Source organism: Schistocerca gregaria, chromosome 10 (genome assembly GCF_023897955.1).
Source record: "Schistocerca gregaria isolate iqSchGreg1 chromosome 10, iqSchGreg1.2, whole genome shotgun sequence".
NCBI lineage: Eukaryota > Metazoa > Arthropoda > Insecta > Orthoptera > Acrididae > Schistocerca > Schistocerca gregaria.
Window position 1 is genome coordinate 127247118 of NC_064929.1, and position 21205 is coordinate 127268322.

A 21205-nucleotide genomic window follows, 5' to 3' on the forward strand; every position below is an offset into this window, starting at 1 on the left:
ACAATGTAGACAGAGACGTACAAATTGACGCACATGCTTGGAATGTCATGGGGTTTTCTTAGAAGCAAATGGCACTTCATCTGATCAGAATAGCAATAATTAGCATAACGAAGTAAGACAAAGCAAAGATGATGTTCTTTACAGGAAATGCTCAGTGCGTCCACCATCATTCCTCAACAATAGCTGTTGTCGAGGAATAATGTTGTGAACGGCACTGTAAAGCATGTCCGGAGTTATGGTGAGGCATTGGCGTCGGTCGATCACGATACACTTGCGACTTCAGGTAACCCCAAAGCCAATAACCGCACGGACTGAGGTCTGGGGACCTGGGAGGCCAAGCATGACGAAAGTGGCGGCTGAGCACACGATCATCACCAAACGACGCGCGCAAAAGACCTCTCACACGTCTAGCAATATGGGGTGGAGCGCCATCCTGCATAGACGCCGTTCGTTCCAGCAGGTGTTTTCAGCCAGGCTGGGGATGATTCGATTCTGTAACATGTCGGCGTACCTCTCAGCCGTCTCGGTAGCAGTTACTGACGTTTTGCTGTCGGACATTTTGTGAACTTTGGTTTTTTTTTGTTCTAATAAAACCCTATGTCACTCCAAGCATGTGTGTCAATTTTTAACTCTCTATCTACATTATTCCGTGGTTTATTAAGTTTTCAAATTTATACTGACTTTTTGACCATCCGGTAAACTGAAAGCCAACATATAGTGTGGAGTCTGTCTGCAGGTCGTGGTCTACTGGCTAGCATTGCTACCTCTGGCTGATGGCGTCCTGGCTTCGTTTCCAAGCCAGGTTGGGAATTTTTCTCTACTAGGGGACTGGGTTTTGGGTTATCCTCATCATTTCATCACCTTCCTTACCATTCGTACTTTCATGTGTAATACACAGGGTGGTGACAGGACGGGCATCTGGCCACGACTTAAATTAACCATCCCAAAACCGTTTGTAACTACGCCAAACCTGTATGAATGTGTGACATGGGCACAAGCAAAAGAAGAAGAAGATATAGTTTGGAGTTTCACGCCACTTCATATTGGGTAAGGTGAAACATTTTGATTATTTTTACTATCTAACACAAAATATTCAAGAAGATTGTCTCTCCCTGTACATCTCCTCCTCCACCTCATCCTCTCTCTATCCATCTCCTCCTTCTCCTTCTCTCCGTCCATCTCTTCTCACTCTTCGATCTCCTGCTCCTCCCTCTGTCACTCTCTTCCTCCATCTCTTTCCATCCTCTCCTCCTCCTGTATACGAGGCGTGTTTTTTAAGTAAGTACTGTTTTGAAATTAACAAAAGCCGTGCTAAAGTGTCTCAAAAATTTTATATACATGAAAGCCTGTACCTTAATCTATACTACTAGCCATTAAAATTGCTACACCACGAAGATAACGTGCTACAGACGCGAAATTTAAACGACAGGAAGAAGATGCTGTGATATGCAAATGATTAGCTTTTCAGAGCATTCACACAAGGTTGGCGCCGGTGGCGACACCTGCAACGTGCTGACGCGAGGGAAGTTTCGAACAGATTTCTCATACACAAACTTCAATTCACCGGCGTTGCCTGGTGAAACGTTGTTGTGCTGCCTCGTGTATGGAGGAGAAATGCCTACCATCACGTATCCGACTTTGATACAGGTCGGATTGTAGCCTATCGCGATTGCGGTTTATCGTATTGCGAAATTGCTGCTCAGACTGGTCGAGATCCAATAACTGTTAGCAGAATATGGAATCGGTGGGTTCAGGAGGGTAATACAGAACGACGTGCTGGATCTAGTATCACTAGCAGTCGAGATGACAGGCATCTTATCCGCATGGCTGTAACGGATCGTGCAGCCACGTCTCAATCCCTGAGTCAACAGATGGGGACGTTTGCAAAACAACAACCATCTGCACGAACAGTTCGACGACGTTTGCAGACGCACGGACTATCAGATCGGAGACCGTGGCTGTTGTTACCCTTGACGATGCATCACAGACAGGAGCACCTGCGATGGTGTACTCGACGACGAACCTGGGTGCACGAATGGTAAAACGTCATTTTTTTCGGATGAATCCAGGTTCTGTTTACAGCATCATGATGGCCGCATCCGTGTTTGGCGACATCGCTGTGAACGCACATCGGAAGAGTGTATTCGTCATCGCCATACTGGCGAATCACCCGGCGTGATGGTATGGGGTGCCATTGGTTACACGTCTCGGTCACCTCTTGTTCGCATTGACGGCACTTTGAACAGTGGACGTTACATTTCAGATGTGTTACGATCCGTGGCTCTGCCCTTTATTCGATCCCTGGGAAACCCTACATTTCAGCAAGATAATGCACGACCGCATGTTGCAGGTCCTGTACGGGCCTTTCTGGATACAGAAAATGTTGGACTGCTGCCCTGGCCTGCACATTCTCTAGAACTCTCACCAACTGAAAACGTCTGGTCAATGGTGGCCGAGCAACTGGCTCGTCACAATACGCCAGTCACTACTCTTGATGAACTGTGGTATCGTGTTGAAGCTGCGTGGGCAGCTGTACCTGTACATGCCATTCAAGCTCTGTTTGACTCAATGCCCAGGCGTATCAAGGCCGTTATTATGGCCAGAGGTGGTTCTTCTGGGTACTGATTTCTCAAATTGCGTGAAAATGTAATGACATGTCAGTTCTAGTATAATATATTTCTCCAATGAATGTTTATCATCTGCATTTCTTCTTGGTGTAGCAATTTTAGTGTCGAGTAGTGTGTTATTGATTAGTAAATTGTCTGTTATTTGTATCTGTTCAGTTTCTTAAACTTCTGGAAAAACGCTACGAACTATTTTTGCAGGTGAATTGAGTGATATACGTGAATACTGTCCGCAAAATCTGTGGCAGATAGATTTAGCAGCGTCTAAAAATCCATTTCGAGGTCCAGTACAAAAAGGAAGAAAAAACTAATCTAAAAGGTCTAGAGGTCACGGAAGAGTATTTAAAGATGTCGACAAGATATATATATATATATATATATATATATATATATATATATATATATATATCTAGTCTTACAAATTAACTGTCTCTGATGGACACACGACCAGATCATCCGCTCTCAAAACTCCGCCATCTCTCTCCCCACATCCACCACTGCTGGCGGCTCACCTCCAACTGCGCAACGCTACGCGCTGTTAACATCCAGCTGCCCAACACTACAATAGCAAATTCCATCAATGCCACCCATCCACAGACTGCACACAGCACAGCCAGTGATTTTCATACAGAGCGCTACGTGGCGTTACCAATATAAGAACCTAAACAGCCTACTTACATCATCCCCGACGACAAAAGCAGAGCCAACACCGTGGACGGACTTGGAAGCATCAGTGTACAAAAATATGCTATCGGCAAGTTGTGAGCGAATTTCGAGAAATTTGCAGCGATAGGTCAGCTCGGGAGTCGAATCCTTCGGGAAAGAGCTGAGGTCGAAATGAGCCTCAGCTGCTGAAGCAAGTGACGAAAGTGGACGCCGGGAGGCTGCGGAGAAGAAACGTACATCTTGTACTGGCAGAAGCAGCAAAGAAGCCTGCCGCATGATCCTACCCTCCGACGCTTTTGAAATTCCGCCACCTGCCGTGGCTGGCGCTGGTGTCAAAGTGGAGCTCTCTGTCGGCCGTTTTCGCGGCCTGAGGCGTACAGCGCAGGGAGAGACACTGGGGCCTTTTTCCTCGTGACAATGATGAGCGCTATGCGGAACTAAAGTGCGCGTCACTTACGACGGCGGCCGAGTTTAAGTCCGTTCTGGGCATCTGACGTCACAAAACACAGTCAGCCAGTAAACAGAGAACGACGTTGCCAGAGCTCTACTGCAGTGCAGAGCACGGACGAGTGCCTTCACGTTTAGAAACGTTCAGTCATAAATAAAGTAATTCAACAAACGCAGTGTCTTGATAGCAGACTTTCTTTTATAGAAAGTTTGGAAAAAGCAGTCTTTATACCAATTGCTTCATATTCTATTAATTAATTAAACCAAACAAGCAATAAGCCTCCTAATTCTGGCGATAGCAAGGAAAGGTGTTTGTATCATTCTGAGGAAATCACTTTTTATCAATAAAGAACAGCGGTAATTGTTTCTTTCCTATTGTAGTTCGACGAAACGTGAATAATTCATAGTCATACCAATAGGGTTTGTCGGTATTTTGCGTGATATGTTAAAGTCCTCCGGGAGGTGAATTGAATGATGAGCTAGCCGGCACAGTAGCTCAGCGTGTTGGGTCAGAGAGCCCGTTGGCCTCTGTAATAAAAAACTGATCAATAACGAACAAAATGAAAAAAAAAACAAAACAAACCGTGTTATCGTAATGGTGAAAGTGTATGGCTGCTAAGCGAAAGGTTCTGAGTTCAACCCTTGGTCGGTGCTTAATATTTTCTTTATCTGCAAACAATATCGAAGAATCTTACTTCATGAATTTTGTTTGTTTGAATGTAATTTTGTGAAATTTCTAGTGACCTCTAAAATCGACTATACAGAAAGCATATGCTATGGACTTTTACCTCTGCAAACTCTTAAAAATTTCGTGCAGTGGTTTACTACATGTAATGCTGCACAATAACTGCGTTGAACTTCGAAGCAAAATTAAGTCATTTATGGGGGGAAGGTATCAGTCAAGAAGATGCGTAAAAATCAAATTTGTGGGCCAAATAGTTTTTGTGGAATCGAATGTTAAGAGTGTCAAAGCAGTCGGAACACCATGTGTCTGCACAAGCGAGCAGTGCAGTGATGACAAAATCGCGCACAGCGCTGAATGCGGGGAGCACGTCTCTGTAGCAGCGCAAAGGTTAATGCGGCTGTGGTGGCTTTGCTTCATAAACTGCGCGCTCCCCCCTAAACGTAAGTTTGCGAACTACACTATGGCGCTGCTTCTCTTGGCACGTACAACTGGCAACGCAGCAATCTCTCGCGTCTGGGCGGGCATGCGAGAGCCGCCAAGATAAATGAACTATAGCCAGCGGTGTGGGTCGCCTCCAGCGGTTTTGTGTGATAGTTTTCCTCGTTGTGTAGCGGATGTAGAAGCTGCCGTGAAAGGTTTCTGTCCTGATCCATACGATACTGTTCGATGTTGTTCTAGGAAAGGAAGGGCCATGAATATTTTACTCGGCGTTTTGCGTGCCTGCTCACTAAGCGACGAATTCTACATCTACATCCATACTCCGCAAGCCACCTGATGGTGTGTGGCGGAGGGTACCTTGAATATCTCTATCTGGTCTCCCTTTGTTCCAGTCTTATATTTTTCGTGGAAGAAGCATTGTCGGTATGCTTCTGTGTGGGCTGTAATCTCTCTGATTTTATCCTCATGGTCTCTTCGCGAGATATAGGTAGGAGGGAGCAATATACTGCTTGACTCCTCGGTAAAGGTATGTTATCGAAAGTTCAACAAAAGTCTGTACCGAGCTACTGAGCGTCTCTCCTGCGGAGTCTTCCACTGGAGTTTATCTATCATCTCCGTAACGCTTTCGCGATTACTAAATGATCCTGTAACGAAGCGCGCTGCTCTCCGTTGGATCTTCTCTATCTCTTTTGTCAACCTTATCTGGTACGGATCCCACACTGCTGAACAGTATTCAAGTAGTGGGCGAACAAGCGTACTATAACCTACTTCCTTTGCTTCCGGATTGCATTTCCTTAGAATCCTTCCAATGAATCTCAGTCTGGCATCTGCTTTGCCGACGATCAACTCGTATGATCATCCCATTTTAAATCACTCCTAATGCGTACTCACAGATAATTTATGGAATTAACTGCTTCCAGTTGCTGATCTGCTATATTGTAGTTAAATGATAGGGGATCTATCTTTCTATGTATTCGCAGCACATTACGCTTGTCTACAATGAGATTCAATTGCCATTCCCTGCACAATGCGTCTATTCGTTGCAGATCCTCCTGCATTGCAGTACAATTTTCCATTGTTACAACCTCTCGATATACCACAGCATCATCCGCAAAAGGCTTCAGTGAACTTCCGATGCCATCCACAAGGTCATTTACATATATTGTGAATAGCAACGGTCCTACGACACTCCCCTGCGGCACACCTGAAATCACTCTTACCTCGGAAGACTTCTCTCCATTGAGAATGACATTCTGCGTTCTGTTATCTAGGAACTCTTCAATCTAATAACACAACTAATCTGATAGTCCATATGCTCTTACTTAGTTCATTAAACGACTGTGGGGAACTGTATCGAACGCCTTGCGGAAGTCAAGAAACACGGCATCTACCTGGGAACCCGTGTCTATGGCCGTCTGAGTCTCGTGGACGAATAGCGCGAGCTGGGTTTCACACGAACGTCTTTTTCGAAACCCAGGCTGATTCCAACAGAGTAGATTTCTAGTCTCCAGAAAAGTCATTATACTCGAACATAATACGTGTTCCGAAACTCTACAACTGATCGACGTTAGAGATATAGGTCTATAGTTCTGCACATCTGTTCAACGTCCCTTCTTGAAAACGGGGATGACGTGTGCCCTTTTCCAATCCTTTGGAACGCTTCGCTCTTCTAGAGACCTACGGTACACCGCTGCAAGAAGGGGGGCAAGTTCCTTCGCGTACTCTGTGTAAAATCGAACTGGTATCCCGTCAGGTCCAGTGGCCTTTCCTCTCTTGAGCGATTTTAATTGTTTCTCTATCCCTCTGTCGTCTATTTCGATATCTACCATTTTGTCATCTGTGCGATAATCTAGAGAAGGAACTACAGTGCAGTCATCCTCTGTGAAACAGCTTTGAAAAAAGACATTTAGTATTTCGGCCTTTAGTCACAGAGTGCCTGGACATTTTGTTTTGATCCACCTACCGCTTTGACATAAGACCAAAATTTCTTAGGATTTTCTGCCAAGTCAGTACATAGAACTTTACTTTCGAATTCATTGAACGCCTCTCGCATTGCCCTCCTCACACTACATTTCGCTTCGCGTAATCTTTGTTTGTCTGCAAGGCTTTGGCTATGTTTATGTTTGCTGTGAAGTTCCCTTTGCTTCTGCAGCAGTTTTCTAACTCGGTTGTTGTACCACGGTGGCTATTTTCCATCTCTTATGATGTTGCTTGGCACATACTCATCTAACGCATATTTTACGATGGTTTTGAACTTTGTCCACTGATCCTCAACACTATCTGTACTTTAGACAAAACTTTTGTGTTGAGCCATCAGGTATTCTGAAATCTGCTTTTTGTCACTTTTGCTAAACAGAAAAATTTTCCTACCTTTTTTAATATTTCTATTTACGGCATAAATCATCGATGCAGCAACCGCTTTATCATCGCGGTTTCGCTGTTCTGCGTTAACTGTTTAAAATAGTTTGCGTCTGTTTGTCACCAGAAGGTCTAATATGTTATCGCCACGAGTCGGTTCTCTGTTTAACTGCTCAAGATAGTTTTCAGATAAAGCACTTTAAAAAATTTCACTGGATTCTTTGTCCCTGCCACCCATTATAAACGTTTGAGTCTCCCAGTCTATATCCGGCAAATTAAAATCGCCACCCAGAACTATAACATGGTGAGGAAATTGTTGTGTACATAGTTCCACATAGTCAGCACATACACAAGTTTCCCACTAGAGCGCGCCCCGCTAAGCACAACAGAACAGGCGCAGCGCTCGTCCGTCTCCGCACTACGAGATGGTGCTGCCTTAGAGACGGACCAAATTCTGCTTCCGCCGATCCGAGTATTAATATGTAACGGAGCGTGCAAGTGGCATTTCTATCGTCTGACCTAACGGCAGAAGATAAACACACCACGATAAGACCACGAGACATATTGCTGACAATCGCCTACTTCGTTAGAGCGACAAGTCAAATAGTCTGATGGTGTGCGTACCGAAGATCTTACAGTACGCACACCACAGATATCTACTCGAAATAGTTTCCAAACGATCCTTCAAGTGCTCAGCCACAACAGATGCTGAGCCAGGGGGCCTATAGAGACATCCAATTACCATGTCTGAGCCTATTTTAACCGTGACCTTCACCCAAATTATTTCACATTTCGGATCTCCGTCAATTTTCTTCGATTCTATTGCACTTCTTTTCGCTAAAAACACGCCTCCCCTGTCACTCTCCAGCCTGTCTCTGTGGTATACATTCCAATCTTACAGTTATTATATTGTAGTTGTTGTGGTGGTCCTCAGTCCTGAGACTGGTTTGATGCGGCTCTCCATGCTACTCTATCCTGTGCAAGCTTCTTCATCTCCCAACACGTACTGTAACCTACATCCTTCTGAATCTGCTTGGTGTATTCATCTCTTGGTCTCCCTCTACGATTTTTACCCTCCACGCTGCTCTCCAATACTAAATTGGTGATCCCTTGATGCCTCAGAACATGGTCTACCAACCGATCCCTTCTTCTAGTCAAGTTGTGCCACAAACTTCTCTTCTCCCCAATTCTCTTCAACACCTCCTCATTAGTTATGTGATCTACCCATCTAATCTTCAGTATTCTTCTGTAGCACCACATTTCGAAAGCTTCTATTCTCTTCTTGTCGAAACTATTTATCGTCCATGATTCACTTCCATACATGGCTACACTCCATACAAATACTTTCAGAAACGACTTCCCGACACTCTGTGACTCGATGTTAACAAATTTCTCTTCTTCAGAAACGCTTTCCGTGGCATTACCTGTCTACATTTTATATCCTCTCTACTTCGACCATCATTAGTTATTTTGCTCCTCAAATAGCAAACCTTCTTTACTACTTTAAGTGTCTCATTTCCTAATCTAATTCCCTCATCATCGCCAGACTTAATTCGACTACATTCCATTATCCTTGTTTTGTTGATGTTCATCTTATACCCTCCTCTCAAGACACTGTCCATTCCATTCAACTGCTATTCCAAGTCCTTTGCTGTCTCTGACAGAATTACAATGTCATCGGCGAACCTCAAAGTTTTTATTTCATCTCCATGGACTTTAATACCTACTCCGAATTTTTCTTTTGTTTCCTTCACTGCTTGCTCAATATACAGATTGAATAACATCGGGGAGAGACTACAACCCTGTCTCACTCCCTTCCCAACCACTGCTTCCCTTTCATGTCCCTCGACTCTTATAACTGCCATCTCGTTTCTGTACAAATTGTAAATAGCCTTTCGCTCCCTGTATTTTACCCCTGCCACCTTTAGAATTTGAAAGAGAGTATTTCAATCAACATTGTCAAAAGTTTTCTACGGAATCCAAACTGATCTTCCCCGAGGCCGGCTAATACTAGTTTTTCCATTCGTCTGTAAAGAATTCGCGTTAATATATTGCAGCTGTGAGTTATTAAACTGACAGTTCGGTAATTTTCACATCTGCCAGCACCCGCTTTCTTTGGGATTGGAATTATTATATTCTTCTTGAAGACATCACAGGTTGATATCTGTATAAGATAAAATAATATCTTGAAGATATTACAGTTATTATATCGTTACAGTTATTATATTCAGCGAGCTGTAGTAACTGTTTCGTGTTGTAGTGCCCGCCTGCGTGGTTTCGCAGCGGGGTTGAGCGGGAGAGCGCTCTTGTGTGTGTGTGTGTGTGTGTGTGTGTGTGTGTGTGTGTGTTTTCCTAGTCAGTGTAAGCCTCTACGCACGCACCAATTTATCGGTCGGCCGGCCAACCAACCGACCGACCGACGGATCGATTTCTTGTCAGCCTATGCACCTCACGACCGACCAATTTCTCGTCACTGTACAAGCCTACATCTACAGCTACGTGATTACTCTGCTATTCACAAACACAGTGTATCATAGCGCTTAGAGCCGGCAGGTCGCCGTTAACTTCCGCCTGTGCCGCTTGTGTCGAAGCTACTCAGTCTTGTTGGTGTATCGGCCGGAGTCACATCGTAGTTGTGTAGCGGAGTTTGTTGTCGTTTTCCTCTTGGCGGCGGTGTTTTCTGCCCGCGCCATGGTGTCATGTCGAGTCTCCTAAATCTGTTCCTCGTCGAGCTACTGTTCGTTTCAGTTTTCACAAGAGTACGCGTCGTATTCAACCTGACACCGTAGAAATTCACGATTGGTTGGCTGATGTTATCCATGTTACTCCTGATCAGGTAGATACTGCCTGCCGGGGTGGCCAAGCGGTTCTAGGCGCTACAGTCTGGTACCGCGCGACCGGTACGGTCGCAGGTTCGAATCCTGCCTCGGACATGGATGTCTGTGATGTCCATAGGTTAGTTAGGTTTAAGTAATTCTAAGTTTTAGGGGACTGATGACCTCAGAAGTTGAGTCCCGTAGTGTTCAGAGCCATTTCAACAGGTAGATACTGCTTACTTTGATTCTGACTTGTATGCATTCTTTCTGAAGTGTTATGATCCCGTTAAAGTAGAAAGACTTGTCTCCCGGGTTGGTTCTAAAGTGTTGTTTACACATCGCGATGGTTCCGTTACTCAAGTCCTGCTTGAGAATGCGGCACTCGAGCATACTCCGGTTAGAATTTATAATCTTCCTCCTGAAGTGGACGATTCATTTCATAAAACAGCGTCGCTTCCGTTTGGAGTCATACGGCATATCTGATGGGAACACTGGTCAGTACAACATCACTTCCAGTGTTGTAATGGAATGCGGACTGTGGACATGTGCGTTAAAAAGGATATTCCTTACCACTTAACTGTTTGTGGTTACCGATCCATGTCACGTATACAGGTCACGAAGGAACTTGTTTTCTCTCTAACGAAAGCGGTCATCTCACAAGGAGACGGCACGACCGTGGGGTCAGGGATTTGCTCGAAATTTTTGTTTGGTGAAAGAGGACCCCCAACACCTCATGTGGTTAAAATATTAGGACGCACTAGTCGCAAAATCCCGGGAAAAATCGTCCAAAGTTTTTTAGGTGCCGTATGAGTACATAATGTCAGACCAGGGCCGAGCCGCCGACTGGCCTAGATGGTTAGCGGTTCGGTTTCTTACGCCGCAGGTCTCTGGTTCGATTCCTCCTCTGGCACTTTTTCCTTGTGTTTCATTTTCTTTTGTTAGTCCACCAATTATTCAGAAAGTTTCCCAAACCTACATTATCTTTAACAAATTAGTTACAGTATTGAATAAAAATTATTTTCTCTTTGTCCAACAACACAGTTGTAAAGTATGTGAGGAGAAACATTGGGTTTTTAATCAGAAAAACAAATTCGACTGGGAAGCATTAAAATTTTATATGTATAATAATTATAAACAAGAACCGCAGTGGTAATTATCGTAAAAACAAACAAAGCAATAATTTTTGCGACATCTAGTGCAACATATAAAAGCGGATTTTTTACAGTCACAGGGCGTTTGCAATAAATCTGTACAAAAACATGCCCCAGTAACATTTACAAAAATGTTTCGTGTTTCTGATAATTTTGAGGCAAACCAGGCCTACTGAATCATGTCTCGGAATATTCGTGCCGATAATTCATGGTGTATCATAGAATGAATTTTTATACAATCTTCCAGGGAATTAATTTCACTATTCTCCTTTAACAATGCGCTGCAATTTTGCAAGCGCTTTATGAAATTTTTAACTTGCCTGTGAAAGTAAACACAACAAGGTTGCACCAAAGATATGCATTTTTGGAGGTATGACTTTTACATACCAAGTTGGCATACTTCCGTCATCTTGAAAAATTGCATCACATGTCTCTGGATTCCTTTGACCTCCCCAAGAGTCAATGAGAAGTAAGTATTTATTCTCTCCAGTGTATTATTATAAAGTTCTCCGGCCAATAACATAGCATCGCGAGAGATTTCTTCCGAAGATGTCGATGCAATTAAACTATTTTCCGTCAATAGCTTTTCATAATACACCACTGCGTCCTCCAATCGCAATGTTGATAGATCACTATGAATGGATTCTTCAGGAATTTCTTCTCCTACTCCAGATGAGCCAGCAACTTCTTCAGTCGACATATATAACCTGGGATCGGAATAACACGTTGCAATTTGAAACAGGCACGTCTATTCACGACGAAATCGAAAAACAAACTGCTGTTTGCTTCTCACGGCTCGCCCACAGTCCTGTGCGCAGATTACCGTTATAATTCCAAGGGGACAAAGTCTCTTTAAACCTTGAAACCCAATAAAACGAAGTAGAACAACGAGCACCAATGTTTTTCGGTGAATGAAAAACTTTACGCTCTTGAGTTTAAATAATGTGTCAAAAATAATGTAGGTTTGAGAAACTTTTTGAATAATTGGTGGAATAACAACCCTTGTCTACAGTACGAGCAGTCCTTAGCGGCTCGCCATCTAACAAGTGTTCATGACGTCACCTTTCTGGCTGAGATCTTTTCTAATAAGTACTGCATCTTGTAAGTACTGCATCTTTTGGAGTCAGTACATACTTTAATTTTATTAATGTAATATATACCTAATGTTTTAGTACAGTTAGTCTAATTCTGAAGACGACGCTCATAGTAGCGTCGAAGCCAGGTCAATTTTGACTTAATATTTGTGACCTAGGTCTTATTTGTTACAATATAAAAGAAAATGAAACAGAAGGAAAAAGAAGTGCCAGAGGAGGAATCGAACCAGAGACATCTGCCGTAAGTGTGCGAGCCCTAACCATCTTTTTTTTAAAATCTCATTTTGTTCGTTTTCGTTCGTTGTATCTGATCGGCGCGGACGACGTAATACATCCGTTTAAGTTCGTTGTTGATCCATTAACTCAGTTTTTTTTTATTACAGAGGGCAGCTAACCCTCTTACCGAACACGCTGAGCAACCGTGAAGGCAACCTTCTAGGCCAGACAGCGGCTCGGCAGTGGACTATCATTTTATACTCATAACGCACCTAAGAAAATTTGGATCGATTTTTCTCGGGATTTTCCGAGTAGTGCGTCCTAATATTTTAACGACGTGAGGTGTTAGGGGTCATCTTTCACCACACAAAATTTCGAGCAAATCCCCGACCCCACGATCGTGTCGTCTCCTGGACCTGACGGGACACCAGTTCGCTTTTACACAGAGTACGCGAAGGAACTTGCCCCGCTTCATGCAGCGGTGTACCATAGGTCTCTAGAAGAGCGTAGCGTTCCAAAGGATTGGAAAAGGGCACAGGTCATCCCCGTTTTCAAGAAGGGACGTCGAACAGATGTGCAGAACTATAGACCTATATCTCTAACGTCGATCAGTTGTAGTAGGCCTATGTCACTTGTGTTTTCAGTAGTGCGTTGTTTGTACATCACGATCTATACTTTACAATTTTCTGTCATGTTATGATATTCAAAATTTGGGGGCTATGAAGAGTAGACCACGAATATTACATGAGGTGACAGGTCAGGATCTGAAGTATAGCCAGTATCTCCTCTTTCTACATATTGTGACGCTGCCAGATATGTGACTGTGCATTGCGTATGGTGTGTGTGTGTGTGTGTGTGTGTGTGTGTGTGTGTGTGTGTGTGTGTGTAGTCATGTAGTGTTAGCGTATTGAGGAGGGAGTACCTCTAGGTAGCTCTATCCCCTATCTCGAGTATTATGACTTTTCTGGAAACTAGAAATCTACTCTGTAGGAATCAGCATGGGTTTCGAAAAAGACGTTCGTGTGAAACCCAGCTCGCGCTATCCGTCCACGAGACTCGGAGGGCCATAGACACGGGTTCACAGGTAGATGCCGTGTTTCTTGACTTCCGCAAGGCGTTCGATACAGTTCCCCACAGTCGTTTAATGAACAAAGTAAGAGAATATGGACTATCAGATCAATTGTGTGATTCGATTGAGGAGTTCCTAGATAACAGAACGCAGCATGTCATTCTCAATGGAGAGAAGTCTTCCGAAGTAAGAGCGATTTCAGCTGTGCCGCAAGGGAGTGTCATAGGACCGTTGCTATTCACAATATACATAAATGACCTGGTGGATGACATCGGAAGTTCACTGAGGCTTTTTGCAGATGATGCTGTGGTGTATCGAGAGGTTGTAACAATGGAAAATTGTACTAAAATGCAGGTGGATCTGCAGCGATTAGACGCATGGTGCAGGGAATGGCAATTGAATCTCAATGTAGACAAGTGTAATGTGATGCCAATACATAGAAAGATAGATCCCTTATCATTTAGCTACAAAATAGTAGATCAGCAACTGGAAGCAGTTAATTCCATAAATTATCTGGGAGTAGGCATTAGGAGTGATTTAAAATAGAATGACCATATAAAATTAATCGTCGGTAAAGCAGACGGCAGACCGAGATTCAATGGAAGACACGTAAGGAAATGCAATCCGAAAACGAAGGAAGTAGGTTGCAGTACACTTGTTCTTCCCGAGTTCAGGAGAACGGATGCCACAGGGATCTGTTTCAAGTGTCTGCCTTTTTTTAATAGCATTTAACGGGCTCGCTGTGGCGGTGGAAACGTCTGTCTCAGCGTCCGTGTATGCTGACTACTTCTGCCTTTAGTATAACTCTAATGGCATTGGAGCTGCTAAACATCAGCTGCAGGGTGCTAGCCGCAACGTGCAGTCTTTGGCTGTAGCGCTTGACTTTGTTTTCGGCAGCCAAGCCCTGCGTTATGCATTTCTGCCGGCGACGCACTGTTCATCCGGAGCCGCGGCTTTATCTTGATGGCGGTCTTCTTGCTGTGGTGAGGTCACACAGGTTTTTGGGTGTGGTTTTTGATGCCTGCTTGACTTGGATGCCTCATATTCGGCAGCTTAAACAGATGTGTCGGCAGCATCTAAATGCTCTGCAATGCTTGAGCCACACGAGCTGGGGCGCCGACCGATCTACTCTCGTACGGCTTTACCAGGCGTTAGTCCAGTACCGTCTGGACTATGGGAGTCTGGCTTATGGTTCAGCATCCCCATCTGCATAGCGAGTGCTGGACCCAATCCTACACAGAAGGATACGACTTGCCACCGGTGCCTTACGGACCAGACCCGTGGACAGCATACTTGTGGAGGCAGGTGTCCCTCCACTGCGTTTACGGGGCCAACATTTACTGGCCGCTTATGCTGCCCATGTTATTAGCTTGCCCGGGCATCCAAATTATCGTGTCCTGTTCCCACAGTCAGTCGTCCACCTGCCAGAACGTCGGCCTCGGTCCGGTTGTCCGATCGCCACACGTGTCAAAGAGCTTCTCTCCGGGCTTCTGTTTTTCCCTGTTCCAACTCCTTTCCAGGCCCCTCTGAATGGTGCGTTCCTCAGCCTTGCCTTCGGCTCGAATTGGCACATGGCCCGGAGGACTCAGCCCCTCTGGAGGCCTTCTGCTGCCGCTTTTATTCCATCCTCGCAACGTATCAGGACTCTGGCGTGTTTTATACTGACGGTTCGATGGTTGCTGGTCGTGTCAGTTATGCCCCAACTGTAGGGGACCATTACGCACAACGATCCTTGCCGGCTGGCTGCAGCGTTTTCACTGCTGAGCTGGTCGCCATCTTTCGTGCCCTAGAGTATATCCGCTCCTGCTCAGGTGAGTCCTTCGTTATCTGTAGTGACTCCCTCAGCAGTTTACGAGCTATCAATCAGTGTTTCCCTCGCTCTCGTCTGGTGACAGCTGTCCAGGAGTCTCTCCATGCTCTTGCCCGTTGCGGCCGCTCTGTGGTCTTTGTGTAGACTACAGGCCATGTGGGAATACCCGGCAATAAAAATGTTGACCGCCTGGCGAAAGAGGTCACCAGTAAACCATCTCTGGACGTTGGCCCCCCGGAGACTGATTTGGGAGCCTTGTTACGCCGCGAAGTTTTTGCGCTATGGGACGCTGAGTGGCGCAGTCTGACCACACCCAATAAACTCCATGTTATGAAGGAGACGACGACTGTGTGGCAGTCATCCATGCGAGCCAATCACAGAGGCTCAGTTGTCCTTTGTCGGCTCCGCATTGGCCACACCCAGCTGATGCACAGTTGTTTACTACATCGGGAGGACCCTCCTCTACGTCGCTGCAGGGCGGCTTTGACAGTGGCCCACATTTTGTTGGCCTGTCCGCCTTTTAGCTGTGGTCAGGCAGATACGCTCCATGCCCTTTTAGCAGATGGCACTGCCATGACAGGATTAGTTTTGCGTTTTATTCGGGCAGGGGGCTTTTATCATTTCAACTAAGTGTTTGTCCTTTTTGTGTTGAGTCTGGCATTTAACCTCCGGTTTCAGACTGAGTTTCTAATGTGTGTCCCGGTGGTTGGCTTTTCCTTTTTTGTCCCTATCGTCGGCCAACCACCGTCACACTCTGTGTGATTTTAATGCGTTTTGTCTGGTCTTTGTCTCAGTTTCTCTTGTCCTGTGTCGTCTGTCGTCTTCTCCTTCTTCGCTTTTATTCTCTGTGGGTGTTTTTAAGTCTTGGGAAAAGGGACCGATGACAGTAGCAGTCTGGTCCCTCTAATCCCACAAACCAACCAACCAACGTTTGATTGCCTCAATTAGGAGACTTTCACTGGCATCGTTATTGTTACCTTTCATTTGTTCTTCAGTCATCAACCTTGTGAACTTACATCAATAAAAGTTGTTTTTGTGAAAAATTGCGAATTGTCAGTCACAACAGTTACCATTTACATCTACATATATAATCCGCTAGCCACCAAGCGGTGTGTGGCGGAGGGCACAATTCGCGCCAAAGTCATATGTCCTCCCTCTCTGTTCTACTCGCGGATTGCACGAGGGAAAAACGATTGTCTGAACGCCTCAGTACGAGCTCTAGGTTCCCTTGCATCTGGTGGTGTCATGTGCCTAACATTTGTCGACCTGATTGAGATTTTCACTCTGCAGCGGAGTGTGCGCTGATATGAAACTTCCTGGCAGATTGAAACTGTGTGCCCTACCAAGACTCGAACTCGGGACCTTTGCCTTTCGCGGGCAAGTGCTCTACCAACTGAGCTACCGAAGCACGACTCACGCCCGGTACTCACAGCTTTACTTCTGCCAGTATCCGTCTCCTACCTCCCAAACTTGACACAAGCTCTTCTGCGAAACATGCAGAACTAGCACTCCTGAAAGAAAGGATACTGTGGAGACATGCCTTAGCAAGTTTCATATGAGCGCACACTCCGCTGCAGAGTGAAAATCTCATTCTGGAAACATCCCTTAGGCTGTGGCTAAGCCATGTCTCCACAGTATCCTTTCTTTCAGGAGTGCTAGTTCTGCATGTTTCGCAGAAGAGCTTCTGTAAAGTTTGGAAGGTAGGAGACGGATACTGGCAGAAGTAAAGCTGTGAGTACCGGGCGTGAGTCGTGCTTCGGTAGCTCAGTTGGTAGAGCACTTGCCCGCGAAAGGCAAAGGTTCCGATTTCGAGTCTCGGTCGGGCACACAGTTTTAATGTGCCAGGAAGTTTCATATCAGCGCACATTCCGCTGCAGAGTGAAAATCTCATTCTGGAAACATCCCTTAGGCTGTGGCTAAGCCATGTCTCCATAGTATCCTTTCTTTCAGGAGTGCTAGTTCTGCATGTTTCGCAGAAGAGCTTCTGTAAAGTTTGGAAGGTAGGAGACGGATACTGGCACAAGTAAAGCTGTGAGTACCGGGCGTGAGTCGTGCTTCGGCAGCTCAGTTGGTAGAGCACTTGCCCGCGAAAGGCAAAGGTAGCGAGTTCGAGTCTCGGTTGGGCACACAGTTTTAATCTGCCAGGAAGTCTCATATCAGCGCACACTCCACTGCAGAGTGAAAATCTCATTCTGGAAACATCCCTTAGGCTGTGGCTAAGCCATGTCTCCACAGTATCCTTTCTTTCAGGAGTGCTAGTTCTGCATGTTTCGCAGAAGAGCTTCTGTAAAGTTTGGAAGGTAGGAGACGGATACTGGCAGAAGTAAAGCTGTGAGTACCGGACGTGAGTCGTGCTTCGGTAGCTCAGTTGGTAGAGCACTTGCCCGCGAAAGGCAAAGGTTCCGATTTCGAGTCTCGGTCGGGCACACAGTTTTAATCTGCCAGGAAGTTTCATATCAGCGCACACTCCGCTGCAGAGTGAAAATCTCATTCTGGAAACATCCCTTAGGCTGTGGCTAAGCCATGTCTCCATAGTATCCTTTCTTTCAGGAGTGCTAGTTCTGCATGTTTCGCAGAAGAGCTTCTGTAAAGTTTGGAAGGTAGGAGACGGATACTGGCAGAAGTAAAGCTGTGAGTACCGGGCGTGAGTCGTGCTTCGGTAGCTCAGTTGGTAGAGCACTTGTCCGCGAAAGGCAAAGGTTCCAAGTTCGAGTCTCGGTCGGGCACACAGTTTTAATCTGCCAGGAAGTCTCATATCAGCGCACACTCCGCTGCAGAGTGAAAATCTCATTCTGGAAACATCCCCCAGGCTGTGGCTAAGCTATGTCTCCACAGTATCCTTTCTTTCAGGAGTGCTAGTTCTGCATGTTTCGCAGAAGAGCTTCTGTAAAGTTTGGAAAGTAGGAGACGGATACTGGCAGAAGTAAAGCTGTGAGTACCGGGCGTGAGGCGTGCTTCGGTAGCTCAGTTGGTAGAGCACTTGTCCGCGAAAGGCAAAGGTTCCGAGTTCGAGTCTCGGTCGGGCACACAGTTTTAATCTGCCAGGAAGTTTCATATCAGCGCACACTCCGCTGCAGAGTGAAAATCTCATTCTGGAAACATCCCCCAGGCTGTGGCTAAGCTATGTCTCCACAGTATCCTTTCTTTCAGGAGTGCTACTTCTGCATGTTTCGCAGAAGAGCTTCTGTAAAGTTTGGAAGGTAGGAGACGGATACTGCCTGAAGTAAAGCTGTGAGTACCGGACGTGAGTCGTGCTTCGGTAGCTCAGTTGGTAGAGCACTTGTCCGCGAAAGGCAAAGGTTCCGAGTTCGAGTCTCGGTCGGGCACACAGTTTTAATCTGCCAGGAAGTTTCATATCAGCGCACACTCCGCTGCAGAGTGAAAATCTCATTCTGGAAACATCCCCCAGGCTGTGGCTAAGCTATGTCTCCACAGTATCCTTTCTTTCAGGAGTGCTACTTCTGCATGTTTCGCAGAAGAGCTTCTGTAAAGTTTGGAAGGTAGGAGACGGATACTGCCTGAAGTAAAGCTGTGAGTACCGGACGTGAGTCGTGCTTCGGTAGCTCAGTTGGTAGAGCACTTGCCCGCGAAAGGCAAAGGTCCCGAGTTCGAGTCTCGGTCGGGCACACAGTTTTAATCTGCCAGGAAGTTTCATTTGTCGACCTCTTTTACGTTCGCCCCCTCATGTGTCCTATATGTAATTACTTGTCTCGGCATCATTTTTGTTTCGGGGTACTTAAATATTACTAAGTATCGCCCTGTACGCCAACAGTCGCACTGAGGAGCAGAGAATGAGTGCTGTTTGTCGAAGCAAGACTTCCCCCTTAATACGCGGTGACAGATAACACCTTGAGGACTGCAGTGACGCCTCGGAGATGACGTCACAGGAGGGCGAGGTCACACGTCGCAAGTTAAACCCGGAACAAAGGCCTGTCAGCTGCGAACGCGTCGTAAACCTGCTACTTGTTTGACTTATACTCGCTCGGCGACAAACAATGCTAATGCACTGAGCAGCGGCATCCTTAAATTGTTTTTCCCGCGTCACCACAGAAGTGTTCCGCCCAAAATGAAGGGAATATTTTCCAGACCAACTGCTTCGGCCTCGGGATACTGATCGCAGTGGTGTGGCTGTACAGCTTCAGCTGTTCTCAGGGAGGAACGTCATGAGATAGCGATACGTACAGATGCAGATGGCTGTAGTATCGCATACATGTGATCAAAAGTACCCGGACACGTGGCTGAAAATGACTTACAAGTTCGTGGCGCCCTCAATCGGTAATGCTGGAATTCAATATGGTGTTGTTCCACACTGATGACAGCTACCACTCTCGAGAGCATACGTTCAATCAGGTGCTGGATGGTTTCTTGGAGAAGGGCACCCATTCTTCACGGAGTGCTGCACTGAGGAGAGGTGTCGATGTCGGTCGGTGAGGCCTGGCACGAAGTCGGTGTCCAAAACATCCCAAAGGTATTCCACAGGATTCAGGTCACGACTCTGTGCAGACCAGTCCGCTACAGCGATGTTATTATCGTGTAACCACTCCGTCACAGGCCGTGCATTATGAACAGGTGCTCGATCCTGCTGAAAGACGCAGTGGCCATCCCCGAATTGCTCTTCAACAGTGGGGAGCAAGAAGGTGCTTCAAAAATCAGTGTAGGCCTTTGCTGTGATAGTGGCACGTAAAACAACACGAGATACAAGCCCCCTTGATGAAAAACACGACCGCACCATGAGACCACCGTCTCCGAATTTTACTGTTATCACTACACACGCGGGCAGATGACGTTCACCGCGCATTCGCCATACACACACCCTGACGTCGGATCGCCACATTTTGTACCGTGATGCGTCACTGCACACATCGTTTTTCCACTGTTCAATCATCCAGTGTTTATGCTCCTTACAGCAAGTGAGGCATCGTTTGGCATTTACCGGTGTTCAAAAAATGGCTCTGAGCACTGTTGTTGTTGTTGTTTTCTTCAGTCCTGAGACTGGTTTGATGCAGCTCTCCATGCTACTCTATCCTGTGCAAGCTGCTTCATCTCCCAGTACCTACTGCAACCTACATCCTTCTGAATCTGCTTAGTGTACTCATCTCTCGGTCTCCCTCTACGATTTTTACCCTCCACGCTGCCCTCCAATGCTAAATTTCTGATCCCTTGATGCCTCAAACATGACCTACCAACCGATCCCTTCTTCTAGTCAAGTTGTGCCACAAACTTCTCTTCTCCCCAATCCTATTCAATACCTCCTCATTAGTTACGTGCTCTATCCACCTTATCTTCAGTATTCTTCTGAAGCACCACATTTCGAAAGCTTCTATTCTCTTCTTGTCCAATCTAGTTATCGTCCATGTTTCACTTCCATACATGGCTACACTCCAAACAAATACTTTCAGAAACGACTTCCTGATACATAAATCTATATTCGATGTTAACAAATTTCTCTTCTTCAGAAACGCTTTCCTTGCCATTGCCAGTCTACATTTTATATCCTCCCTACTTCGACCATCATCAGTTATTTTACTTCCTAAATAACAAAACTCCTTTACTACTTTAAGTGTCTCATTTCCTAATCTAATTCCCTCAGCATCACCCGATTTAATTTGACTACATTCCATTATCCTCGTTTTGCTTTTGTTGATGTTCATCTTATATCCTCCTTTCAAGACACTGTCCATTCCGTTCAACTGCTCTTCCAAGTCCTTTGCCGTCTCTGACAGAATTACAATGTCATCGGCGAACGTCAAAGTTTTTACTTCGTCTCCATGAATTTTAATACCTACTCCAAATTTTTCTTTTGTTTCCTTTGCTGCTTGCTCAATATACAG

General features: G+C 45.6%; 1 protein-coding gene across 1 annotated transcript in view; it reads right to left on the bottom strand.

Moving 5' to 3' along the window:
• LOC126293755 (synaptic vesicle glycoprotein 2B-like) overlaps positions 1-21205 on the bottom strand; it is a 157184-nt gene that overhangs the window by 45417 nt on the left and 90562 nt on the right. The window lies entirely within an intron of this gene.